Consider the following 13,702-nt stretch of genomic DNA (forward strand, 5'->3'; position numbering starts at 1 on the left):
CACCGTACATTCGCCTCTGCCGCTGCTCACCAGAGCCAAGGTGCCTGAGGTGCCTGTGAAGCCCCAGTTACTTAGCCAGGAGAAAACTCTAACCTCTTCCTCCTCCACCTGATGCTGAGGGACAGGAGGGAAGGGTGCAGGCAGAGCAAACCACTCCCCCCACTACCCCCGCTGAGGCCCCGCCCTCTCAGATCCCTGTCCAACCAGGGCTGCCTGGCTGGGGTGAAACCCACCCCTATCCAGGAGGGAAGCACGATTACCACGCGGGCACCCACTCTCCTAGCATTTCCTCTGGTCACAGTGAAGGATGTGAGTGTGCCAAGGAAGAAGGCAAAGCCCAAGCAGGGACCCAGCACCTTTTCCCTGAAAGACTGTGCCATTTATTACTAATATTAATGAATTACTTTATAGATGCCAGACACTATGTTGAGTGCTTTCTTTGCATAATCACCTGAAAAAAAAAAAAGAAAGAAAGTCTCAGCAAAACCAGCTATTCACGGCAGAGTTAAGGGAATGGAGGGTCAGAGAGGGCCAGGAATTCACTGGAAGTCAGAGGGCAAGTGGGCAGCAGTACTCAGAATGCAGGTTTCCACAGATGATCCTGGAACTAACTATCCCCAGTCGAGGGGCGGTAGGGCCCAAAGGTGCTCATGTTTTCGGGAGGACGTGGCCGGGAGAAATTCTGCCTTCTTCCTGTCCGACTTTTGGACTGGCCATACTCCCTTGGGGAAGTGGAGCCTGAGATGCCTTCCCATGTTCCCTAGGGGTGCACTAGAGACAGTGGACCTGCGGCCAGCAGGCACACAGTATTTGCAGCGGGACCCTCCTACTGAAGACTGGTGGGGTACAGGAGGGTCAGGGAGGTGGGGTGAGCTCTCCTCCAGGCCGGGAGGAGACAATGTACACAGTGGGACCAGATGCCAAGACTCCTGGTGCCTGGCCACTGCTGGAGCAGTCCCAGCAAGAAGGACTGGTGGCCCTCTGAGTGCTGCCTGGTAGCACAGAGCGGAAGGTAGTTGGGCAGGTGCACCATGGGCATGACCCCCTGCTGCTCTGAATGCCACCCTGCTGCTGCTTCCGGGGGCGCTGAGTATTTGCAAGGGAGGCTTCTGACAACCAGAGGTAGGGGTGGAGAGGTGGGATGGGATTAGGGCTGTACCCACCCTTCTGGAACTCTGAGAGCTCCTAAAGACCCAGAAGCTCAGAAGATGCTGGCATTGTGGCCCCTCACTATTCTGGGATTGGGGGAAGGAGGCTGAACTCCCCAAAACGTAGAAATCACTGTGTGTCCGAGGATGATCCTCTGTCTCTTCATTCAGCAAAAACATCTGGGTCAGGGGTCAAGACCCTTCTTCCCACCACTGTGTGCTTTGAGCAGGTGACTTCATCTCTCTGAGCCTCAGTTTCCTCATCTGTAAAATGGGGATGACAAAAGTACCGCTTTCAGAGCTTTTTCAGGGTTTTGATGAGAAAACAAGCAAAGCCCTCAACAAGGGGGACTGTTATTGTTGATGCTCTCCTCCACCCCACCCACTGCACCCCTTCAGCCCAAGGAAGACCTCTTCTAAAGACAAAATAATGCTTTTTACTCCAAGCTTATTTAGTTTGCTATTTATTAATGTAGCTTCAATTGTTATTCTTTTTTCACTAGTATTTGCCTAATATTCCCAACATTTTAATCAAAAGCATTTATGTGTGCTTATATTTAAGAATGTATTTTATAGTTTATCCAATCTGGATAAAGCTTTTTAACTCTCGTGTTAAGTCCATTTAAATTTAGTATGAATGATAATATAATTGTATTTATTTATTTTATTTTTTTGCTATCTGCCCTGATAGTTTTATGATTCTGCTCTCTTTTCTATCTACTTTTGAATACACTCACTACAATTATTATTTTGTAATTTGTACCATTGTGCTATTATGGAATTCATATACCCTATCATTTTTAAAGTTACTCTGAAAATTTTAACAAGCAAAATTAACTTAAAATGCAAAGTAATCAGTACGCTTACCTCACTCCGCACAAAACAAGAACACTTCAAATCTGATAACCATTCTTCTCACCTTAAGTGTTACTTTTGTTTAGTGGTAGTTTGCTTCCAACTTTTTTGACCCCCAATTTGGAAAATGTTATTATTTTATTCGGTGACTATGTCATTTCTGCTTACCAATATTTAGCAATATTTGCTGAACATACTGATATCACAAGCTTTCATTATGAGATCATTCTCCTCAGTTTGTCTTGAAAAATCATCGTTATTTTCACTGAATAAAAGTTTATGTCTATAATTCTACACAGACCTTTTTTTAAATCTTAACACATTCAGGTGTTTTTCAGTTTCTTTTGGTTCTACTTTTGCTGGTTACTCTTTCTGGGTAAGTAGCATGTCTTTCTCATCTTTCCTTTCGTTTTTCTTGAGATGAACCTTAATATACCTTTATGTGGATTTTTTATTTATTTACACATCATGGTTTTCATCCTGTTTCCTAAAGCTGAGAATTTATATATTTTATCAAATCTAAGAAAAGATCAGCTGTTATTACTTCAAATGTTTTCTCTCTTCCATCCTCTCCATTTTCTCCTTGGAATAAACTTAAGAAGATTATCAGATCTTCTCATTCTGTGTTTCATAATATTTAACCTCTTATTTGAGCATTCCATTTCTTTGTATATCTGAGTTGGGAAAATATGTAAGATCTAACTTCCATTTCTATGTTTCTTTTTTCACCTATCTCTAGTCTTCTAGAAGAGTCCATGAAATGAGTTTTTAATTTTAATTTAATTTCTATATTTTTCATTCCTAGTAGTTCCACGTTTAATAATCTATGATTCCTCAACCATGTTTTTAGTTCTACATTTAGTTTTTAAAATGTTTTAAGATATCTATGATTCTGACAGCTATAGAATCTTAAGCCCCTGGATATCTAATTTGACAGAAAAATATAGGCGAATTTCTAATTATCTGAAAGTTCATGTGCTTTATCCTCTCCAGCTATCTGGATTTTACATTTAGTTGTTTCTAATCCTCCTTTCCCTCCTTTTATTACTGTTGCATTATAAAAATAGTATGAAATTTAAAATATACATTCTGTATAAACATGTGTTCGCTCATATTTGGACATATTTATATAGAAGGAAAAGCAAACAAATTATTTGCTCTTGACATCATAAGCACACTAAATTAACGAGAGCCCTTAATAAACTTAGTCATGTGTCAGCACTTACTTCGGATGAACACATCACTGTCCTAAAATAAAATTAGGATCCTCTTATTAAGGAAGCAGGGAGAATGGAGGAAGGGGTAAGCAACCTGTATAATTTCCATCACCATATGATTGACTCCGCATTTTCTGTATGCATGCGGATTCTTCACAAGTGCAGTACACATCCAGCAATATGCTCAATAAAAGTGGGTGAAATCATGGAAATTAAAGTCTAACCGGTGGATAAGAAGAATTTGTAAAGAAATAAATTCCAATGTATATTTCTTTAAAAAAACCCAAGTCTGATGCTGTTCGTGTGCTTAGGAGACTCTCCCTCCCGTACCCAAGGCTCATGCAATGGTGAGTGCTAGACGGTGCTGCTCCAGGGTGGTCCTGGGGGTGAGGTTAAATGGGTGTGCAGGTTGGAGGCTCCTGCAGCAATCTGGGACCTTTTGGTGCTGCCAAATATCAATAGTTACTCTAAACATCCCCAAGTAATTGTTGCACTTTGGTACAGAGGTGTGATTTGGGGTTTGTGATAAATTACTCAAATACCCAGTCTGCAACTATTTGTCACTGCTGAGCTTTTCAGAACACGTTTGAAACATTACTGTTTCTTTGTTTCTTTTTTACTTCTTACTTTTAATGGAAATATTATATGCATACCAAAAAAATCGTTCATGTCATGATTATACAGTTCAATGAATTTTTACAAACTGTGTAATCATTCCCTAGATTAAAAAACAAAGAAAAAATAAAATACATGACTGGAAACCAGTACCCAAAAAATTTCCATCATGGACCTCACCTCCAAGGGTCACCACTGTCAACCACTTCCAAATAAAGGAAACCATGCTTCATTTTGTGTCTGGCTTCATTTACTCTACATTTTGCGATATTCACTCATGTTATTGCATATTTTTAAGGGTCATTCTTTCCTATGAAGGGATAACATACAGTTGTTGAAATATGCTAGAATTTGTTGACACATACTACTGTTATGAGAGTTTGGGTAGTTTACAGCTTTGGGAAATTAAGAATAATGCTGTTAGACACCTTCCTGTAAATGTCTTCTGGGGAACATATGTATGCATTTCTGTTAGGTATTTCTCTACCAGAAGAATTACTGGGACATAGGGGTTGCTTATGTCCGCCCTTATTGACCAAGAGTTTCCCAAAGGGAGTGCACACCTAATGCTCACACCTGCTGTGGAAGAGTTTGGTTACTGCTCAACCTCACCCACAGTTGGTATTTTCAGAATTTTATAATTTTAGCCATTTTGGGAAATGTGTAAAAGATACCCAGAAAGGTCAGGCGCTTCTGGTCAGCTTGCAGATTCTGAGAGTTTGGAGGCAAGAAGAATGGCAATCTGGTCAACCTCTGCCGTTGCTGGGATTATTCTTTAACATCAAACCTAAACAAATAATTGAGGAGATATTTTGGTGGTATTTGATAGCATTATCACCACAAGCCCTAGAAATGCTCAAATCCCAGGAGATTCATAACTTAGGGGCAGTGACAAATAAGGGCTCATAGTACCAGTTGGTTATTAACCTGATGTCCAACCCCTTTTTTTGCAACTCTCTTACATAACTGGGTTAGAGTAATGCATGAGCAGTCCCACCAACATGCTGAAAGTTCATCTATGTCCTCCTAGGCCCACAGAGGACCAATTGGCTGGCCAATAGAGCAAACCCCATCTAATACCAAGTTAAGATTGTCTGAGATAGAAATGTTGCTTTCTTGATTTTTTCCTTAATCAGTCTAGTTCAGATATGAAAACCTATCATGTACATTATAGAGGTTAGTTACAGTTTTTTTGGAGGGCTGGAAGGATAGTCACTTTCCAACTGTTGCCTGATTCAAGAGGCACTCAAATACTGGAGCATCAGGTTATAAACTGCCGGTAGGGGACCTTTTCTTCAGCAAAGATGTTTCCTCTTTAAGACTTTTGTAGTTGCCAACCAAGATAGACTTGAGAGACACACCCTCCAAGAAAAGGTCATGTCTTTTGGTGTGTGCATGTGTCCTCTGTTCTTGCTTATATGTTCTCTTGACTACTGTTTCCCATCCAATTTTCTAAAATCAACAGGAGAAAAAAAAGATCTGTTCAAACAGGACACAGAATGACCTGATCTTCATAGTGCTTTCTTTTCTGTAACTGCAGGTGGCCTCAAGAGAAAGGAAAATCTGTGCATATTCTGGGTCAGTCACTTGCTGAGGAAAAAAACCAGATGATAAGAAAGGTGGATCTTCCTTGCTGGCTTTTGTCTAGAGAATCAATATGGTTCCAGCTTTCTGGTGAGAGTGAGGATTCAGGGTTGGGAAAAAGAAAAAGATTTTATGGATAAAGAACTATGGCCGTGTTTCCACAAGAAGTTGTATTCCTTGGAGATACATAGGTTTGTGTCCTGGGGGATGGGGTATGTCTATATGTGAGTTTTTGTGGTGTGATATTGTGTGCATGTGTGTGTCCTTCCCCTGGAGTTATATCCCTCTTATACAGCAAAACTGCAAGAGTCAACTTTCTTAATTAAAAATCCCATCACCATTGCTTCATGGGTATACGTGTGCCCTCTCCCCACCCTAGTTGGATGTACTGCAATGCCGTTCTGACACTAACCACCCAGAGTTGCTATCAGAGCCCAAAGTTAAGGACAAAGTCTTCCATAAGACTGCCCTTTTTTTTCAGACACCAGCCACACTTTGGGGGTCCCCAGGCTACCCACACTTCCAAAAGACTGGCTATAAATTCAAGGTTTCCCAAGACCTTCTCAGGTTTGATATAAGTTTCACTGTAAGTGAGTCACAGAAACGTACTATGCAGAAATGTACTGTACAGAAATGTACTATACCTATTATTACAGTTTTATTATAAAAAATACAGATAGGATGAGATCTTGGAGGGTCCTAGAAGCAGATCTTCCATGCCCTCTCTCTGAGCAATCAGGGCATATCACTGTCCCAGCAAACAAAAAACTCCACTGAGTTTCAGAGTGGATAATTTCTGTAGGCATAATTGATTAAAGCACTGCCCACATGATTGAAGTTGATCTCTGTTTGCCCCCCCCCCCCTCTTCTGGTCTTTGGCCATGGTTGCCTTATAGCAAAATGATCATATCTGTCTGAGCACCTACGTTTGGTGTGGCATTTATATAACAGATACAGCAATAATACTAACTTGAATATTCCTAATATTTGGAGGAGCAAGTGTGGGGTACAGATGACAGATGATAGGGTTTAGTTCAAGTATATTTCCCAATATATTTGACTATCAATATTGGTATCATAATCTTACCAACAATGCCAGTGTTAGACTATATTGCAATATAATAGATGTAACCTGAAAAGTAAATTCAAAAGGTACTAACACATTACTAGAGTTCCTTTCAGTCATTAAAAATTAGTCCATCCCATCATCAAATTTTATGACCAAAATGTCTCCTGGGGCAAGGCCACACAGGTTTGCAAGCTTCCTGTTGAGATTGTCAGGTTCTAAAAGAAGGAGTGATCTCAGCTATATATGGCTTCACCCTTTCAGGCAACTGGCATAATTGAGCTAAGAGCTTTTTTTGAAGAATACTGGATTTGCCTCTTTGCGTAACCCATGCGTTTATTCCTTTAGCCTCAACTATTATTTCCCCATCTCTCCCTGTGTATATAACTAATGGGCTATTTTAACCACCAGGCAATATAGGTGCATTCACTGTTAACCCCCTTTGGCCAGATAGAGTGAAAGCACATTTGAGCATCCTTCTAATAAGCCAGTTTCCCTTTGCGCTCCTGCCTGATCATATGGCCAGGCTATTGGTCACCACCCATGCATTAGTAAAAACTTAAACACGGGGTCAGACAGCATGCAAGTTAGCCCATTGAGCTAATTTATCTTTACCTTCTTTGATCAGAGTGATGGACTTCCAAACTGTTCACTTTGGACCTGCCATCCAAAAGCTAAGCAGCTCTGTGTTGGTCAATCAAGAGCTGTTTACAAGGCACTGTCCAAGTGGCAATAGAATCAGACAGCTCCTCATGTAATTCCAAAGTCAGATCTAGGGGAAAAGAATGTACCTGCTCATGAATATGCTGAGAAATTCTTTGCATTATCTTCATAGCATGGTCTTGGGTTAACCATTTCCATTTTATTATGGAACTCATCCGGGCATTGCCCTCTATAATGGAGTGTCTCTCTGCTATCACCCAAGATATTATGGGTATTTTGGGTTTCAATATTATTTTATGTCCTTTAGTCACAGGGGCAGAGTCAATTAATGTCCAATAACAAGATAGCAATTGCTTCTCAAATGGAAATTTTCTAGTCCATGGTCCCAGCAGTTGTCACTGGGAGAAGCTCATGGGATTTTGCCACAAACCCTAGACTACACTCTGTACAGGGTTATTGTACAGAGAATTGACTTGTACCAACACTCCAGCTTCTATTTTACATTGTGTGGGCTCTGGCATTCCTATTGATTCCCATTTATCATGTCCAGTAAATACTGTGGAAAGGTGGTATTATGTGCCTTCTCTTTTATAATGTCGGTTGGGGAAACATTCCCCAGTCAGACACAATGTCCATCCCTATAATACATTTAGGTAAGACAGACACAACCATTTCACAAAGGACCTACATAAACATTCCAATTTTTCATCCAAACTTTTTATCTTAATCCTATCAACTCTTGAATTTCTAAACTTTCTCAATGTAATTGTAGGTTCCATTAGGGTCTCACCAACAGATTTTGGTACTAAAGAGTTCATGAAGTTCCCTTGTCAAGGAGTCTGAGAAATTTCTCTTCTCCACTCCTCAGTCAACTCACTCATGAGCATAAGACTTTGGGTTCCCAGCAGAGGGTTGAGCCAAAATGCAGTGGTCCTTTTGTCAATCTTTATCTTGATTAGTCTGCTTGACTATGGCCCCAAGTAATTCAGGTTGGGTTTCTCAATGTAATCTTTGCCTTCTAACTTTTACAATTCCTCCAAACTGGGTTACATAGAGTGGGCAGAAATATTTAAGGACCTTTAATGTTGGTGAGCCCAAGGAGATCCCATTGGCCCACTCATCCTTTGGTAGTGCTCCATTAAGACCTTTGTTTCAACCCCATTAATGTCTGCTTTATTCACCCCATTACTTAAATACCATGTAAAGATGTCCATTCTGCCAGGATGAGTCCCTTGACTATCCCTTCTGCTTTTCCCCATTTTTGTGCTACTTAATCTATTTTTATTAGCATCTATAAGACCCACAGAGGGAAACGGAGACAGAAAAATCTAATAAGTCATTTTGGGCAATTGTTCAATTTTGCAGCAGTGAGGTTGTATGGTGTCCCATGCAAAAGGGGCCCTTTAATCACAGCACTTATCGTACTCTGGAAAAGGGGCATATTTCATAGATTAATATCCTGATCATCATAAAGCCTGTCCAGCATAGCTTGCATGCAAAGTATATCAGCTACTTCATCTGAGATGTACCACTCAACATTTATATGGGGAGTCAGACAGTACCCCTTCTCAAGGTAGACAAACTTTGCAGTGCCTTTTACCTTGTCCACCAGGCCAGCTGTTAATTCAGGAATAATCTGCGGTATGTCTGGATTATGCATAGCCAACTGTGATTGTTCCATAGTGTGATGTAGGTCATGTATCAACCCAAACATGCTTTTCCACTCTGCAGTATTTAAAACCAAAGACACAGCCCCCAAACTGGACCCTATACATCCCATTTCAGTAAGAGTTCTTCAGGAAGTTGATGATACCAATCCACAAAATGAGAAAAATCCTTCATACTGTAACTCCTGGTTTCAGTAACTTCTTGATCTTTCCATCCCCTTGACCTGGATGACCTTTTTGATGACAAGGGATCTCAGAGGTAGTCTCTATTGTCCAAGCATAAATTTTCCCTTTGGTGAAAGCTTTGAGGCTAGTGGCCATAGCTCAGACTGACCATAATCTGAGCTGGGTCAGCACCGAGATCTGACCCAGCACCCTTTTAATTTCACTTTAGCTGTTACAGATAACAATAACCAAGGAATTGCATATTTAACCATTTTCCTATTATTTTACTCATGCATCCAGTGGGCCAACTCCCCAGGAGTTTGGTCCATCATCTCTAAATTCTATCATTAATGGTTAACTTGACTAAATGTCTGCAGCACAGCTGCTATTCCATCCCATAGATAACCTTTTGGCCGCCCAGGAATCAAAGGAACCTCATCCCCCACCCTTTCATCTTTTCTCTTCCTAAACCACATGGCTCAATGAGTCAGCGTCCTTCTAGCAAATCCCACATTTCTGACACCAAATGCTCTGTTTCCCTACTAACTATAGCAGTATCATTCTGCTAACCACTCAGAGTTTGCATCGCATCCTGCAAGTTAGGACAAAGTCACACACAAGACTGTCCTTACATCAGACAAGAGGCACAATTTTGGGATCCCTAGGCATCCCATACTTCTGACAGTCTGGCTGTATATTTAGGGATCCCCACAACCCCTCAGGTTCAGTAATTCCCTGGAACCAATTACTAGAACTAAGGAAAGCACTATACTTAAAATTATAGCTTTAATATAAAGGATACACATAAGTGAAGCCTACAAGTGTTCTGGAGGCAGAGCTTCCTTGCCCTCTCCTTGTGGAGTCCTGCACAGATTTTCTACATCACCCTCCTGGCATATCAATGTGCTCACCAACCTGGAAATTGCACTGAGCACTAGTGTCCAGAGTTTTTACTGGAGTTTCCTTATGCAGGCATGATTAATCAAATCATTGGCCAGCTTACTGAAGTCAATCGCCAGCCCTCTCCCCTCCCTGGAGGTCAGTTTGCCTCAAGGTTTCAACCCTCTAACCAGGCAGTTGGTCTTTCATAGCCCTCCTGAAGCTACCTAAGGGCCCACAAAGTCACCTCATGGCCTAACAAAGCAGTTTTACCACTCAGGAAATTTCAAGGATTTTTGAAGCTCTCTGCCAAGAACCAGGGACTAGGTATAATCTTTATTATAACGTAGGACATATGTTAAAATTTATCAAATTGTAAGCCTTAAATATGTGCAGTATACTGTAGACTAAGTACACCTCAGTAAGTGAGGAAAAATCACCGTTGCCATCCAGGAAAATTTTCACACGGAGTTCTAAACGGACAAAACTGTGTTTCACAATTCCTATTACTGGGACAATAGCCACTTCATTTAATAATAAATCTTAACAACTCTGAGTAGGTCTTTACATTCGCTCATGACATTTTGATTGATCATACACACACAAAAAAATCTACAACTGTATTTATTTAACTTATGAGAAAAGAGAGGTTTGAGAAGGTGGATGAATTATGCAGAGTTGCACAGCCAGCAAATGGGGAACCAGGCACTGTAGATTAACCCTTCAATTCCAAATCCTATGCACTTTCTCTCACACCTCTGCCTCTTGGGAGAGACTCTAAGCTTCTACTATGAGTTTGGCATCAATTACAATTTTATTCCTTGTTCCCCATCCTCTCTGTGTGGGGCACTTGCCAGGCCTGAGACTGCAGTAACCCCAGCCCTTGCTGCCTCAGAAACTTTAGCATTAAAGGAATACTTTCTTGAATGTAGCTTCCTTCCTGTCCCTCTCCACATTTCCAAAGCTCTTTTATTATAGGGGGCCTCAAATTTAATCTTCACCCCATCTTAGCTGGAGTGCTGTGGCAGAGCTCCTTCCTTTTGCAAGGATGCTCTGGTGGACCCACATGCATCAGCCATTTCTGGAGGAATCTGAGAAAGGAGGAGCCTCCAGGCAGAGTTGGGGTAATTTCACTCTAAGGCTCACCAAGGGAGTTGTTTTAATTCAATATAAATATAAAAAGAGGCAAATTATGACTTGAGGATCCTTTTAGATCATGAATCCTGTGTGAAATACATGTATTTTAATAGAATTTGATTGCCTTGCAGGTGTTGATATTTTTTCCCACAAAACAAAAAATGAGAGTGCTTGGTTAAAAAGATCTCTTTTTCTCCCCCAGAAACAAGCTTCTCATAATAAAATTATTCTAGAAATCCTTAATCTCTAGATCACAGTTTCCCAGTGATGTTTGAAGGACTCCTGACCATGTGTGTTTAAATGTTAAATTAATGATACCAAGAGCAAGGGCTCTAGAAATCCAGAGAGAGCCATGCGGCGGGCTCCATAGGAAAAAGCAAGGCCCAGAGCCTTGGATGGACCTTAACAGGGAAAAGGTATTGAGGGGCAGAAGGAAGACACAAATGGTACCTGGACCGTGGGAGTGATGGATTCCAAAGTCTTAAGATGAGGAGAATCAGTACAGCATCACCACCTGAGTCCACCCATAGCCATCTGTACAATGATATTCATGCTCCTTCTATGTGGGAATGAAACAGGATGCGAACATAATGACTTGGGTGAGAATGGCATCGATACTGTCCTAAATGTCTACAGAGAGAGCTTCCTTCCTGTTCTGTTGTCTTCTCCATCTACTGTGACATATCAGGCACTTTCCTTCATGGAACTTGGTGAGAGGCAGAGAACAGGAATCAAGTCTGACATGGGTCAGTGGGAACGGACCACAGAGTCTGGCTGGAGACAGGAGGTTCTGAGACCTGTTCTCCCTGATGTCAGGACAGGGACCAGTTTTTACTTTTCATCTGGTTCTACAAATTGCCTAACAGTCCTTTTCTAGACAGTATTAACAAATGATCGTCTGGCCCAAAAAAGCATTTAAATTGAAGAGATCCCACACCATGTGATCAAAGCAGCTGTAAAACATTCTAGTTGCAGTGGAGGCGGGTAGGTGCATGGCCTCCAGAGGAGAGCGAGCTCAGGAAAGGGTTGGGGGCTAATCTCAGAGGTGAGGTGGTCCTTGCTACTCTTCTCTATGACCAAGAGGCATCAAATTGAGAGTTTCTCTGAAATAATCTTGGAATTCTCAGGCCCAAACTCTATCTGTGTCTTCCCACTCATGAGGACAGGAGCCCTGGCCATGGGTGATCACTGCAAGGGTACCACCTACATCTTCCTCATTCCTTCTCACCCTAGTGCTCAACCCTGGGCACTTCATCTAAGGCCCCATAAATGTCTGATAAATACACACCTGGGCTGAGATCTAGTTCAGATGTGGAAACTAGCTTATCCAGGCCCCATTGGGCCCCACACTAATCTAGGTGTCTCCCAGGCTCTAATCCAGATCAAGGGTGAGAAGGGTGGGCTCATGAAGATGGTGTCCCTCCCTCCACTCTGTCCCTGCTGCTCTGATGATGTCTAGCACATGTGTGCCAGGCCATGCTCTTCACCTCTGCTTACAAGTGAGCCCCATGCTGGGAATCCTCCAGGACTTGGGTGTTGACCGTACTGTTTGAGTGTCCCCAGGGCCTCACATAGTGCCTGGTACATGTATATGAGCCCAGGAAGAACTTACACATGAATGATCAAATGAGGCTTCCAAACTACTCTGCAAGGAACAAGCGGGGAGGGGAGCCTACAAATGGATAGGAGTGGAGGAGCTAAGGAGAAAAGGGTGTGTATCTCTCAAAGGACCTAACAAAAGAGAACAGGTTCTGAGACAGGATTTCATGAAAAATCCCCACTGTTTAAAATGCTTTAGTGCTCCGAGGTAGAGGCTGTTTTATAGTAGTGGCGTTGAGCACCACGAGTGTGGCGCTGGTGTCAATTAGGACTAAAAGAGACTCATCCCCAATCTGGAGGAATTTTTCTCCAGTTAAGAGGGAGGATTGGGAAGAGCCCCTGCAGTTCCTTAGAACCTCATCATGGAGAATTGGGAGGATGTTGGAAAGGCTGGTTAGAGGCCTCAAGGCACCTGAAGGGCTTGAATTTGTAACAATCTCTCTTCCAATGTCCTGGCTCTTTGCAGTAATAGCAGGAGATAGGAGGGTTTCATTTAGGAGCCTTCATTTGCTGGAGTTGAAGATTAAGAATTTTAGCAGGTGATTTTTAGGTGATTCATCTAGAGTGTGAGGAACCTGGTTTACTAGATTAACAAAATCTGGAGTTGACAGAGTTTCCTATTCCATTCTGGTCCTTTTTACTACAAGGGAAAGGTCCCAGTTGAGCTCATTAATTAACACAGAGTTAAAAGCTACCCAGGTGGAATTAACATCTGAAGGAAGACCAGAATTTTCTTTAAAAATAATCTGAAGTCAACTGTTGTAGTCATGAAAAGGTTCATCAGATTTTTGTGTGCAAACCTGAATTTTGTTCCAATCAACAGGCTTTGGAAAAGCCCTAGGACTTGGTTGATGAAGTCACCTAGCAATTGTCCAAGCCTGATCATATAATAAGCTAGTGGGCTGGTCTCCCAGTTGTAATTCTAGAGTCCTTTCAGAATTTTCCCAATTAGCCATTTTCATCCAAAGCTGGGCCTAGCCTTCACTGACAAGCCTATGAACTAGCTGATATAAGTCAGAGAGAAACCAGGTTGATAAGTTTGAATGACTATATTAAATTTTTCAGCTAAACCTGGGAGGATCTTTGATTCCTTTGGGAAAATCTTTG

At 41.7% G+C, this 13,702-nt stretch overlaps 1 pseudogene; it reads left to right on the forward strand.

Annotated features, from left to right (window-relative positions):
* The first annotated feature begins 1,031 nt into the window (after positions 1 to 1,031).
* LOC133101705 (NADH dehydrogenase [ubiquinone] 1 alpha subcomplex subunit 12-like) overlaps positions 1,032 to 13,702 on the forward strand; it is a 166,675-nt pseudogene continuing 154,004 nt past the window's right edge.

This window comes from Eubalaena glacialis, chromosome 11, assembly GCF_028564815.1.
Source record: "Eubalaena glacialis isolate mEubGla1 chromosome 11, mEubGla1.1.hap2.+ XY, whole genome shotgun sequence".
NCBI classification, from domain to species: domain Eukaryota; kingdom Metazoa; phylum Chordata; class Mammalia; order Artiodactyla; family Balaenidae; genus Eubalaena; species Eubalaena glacialis.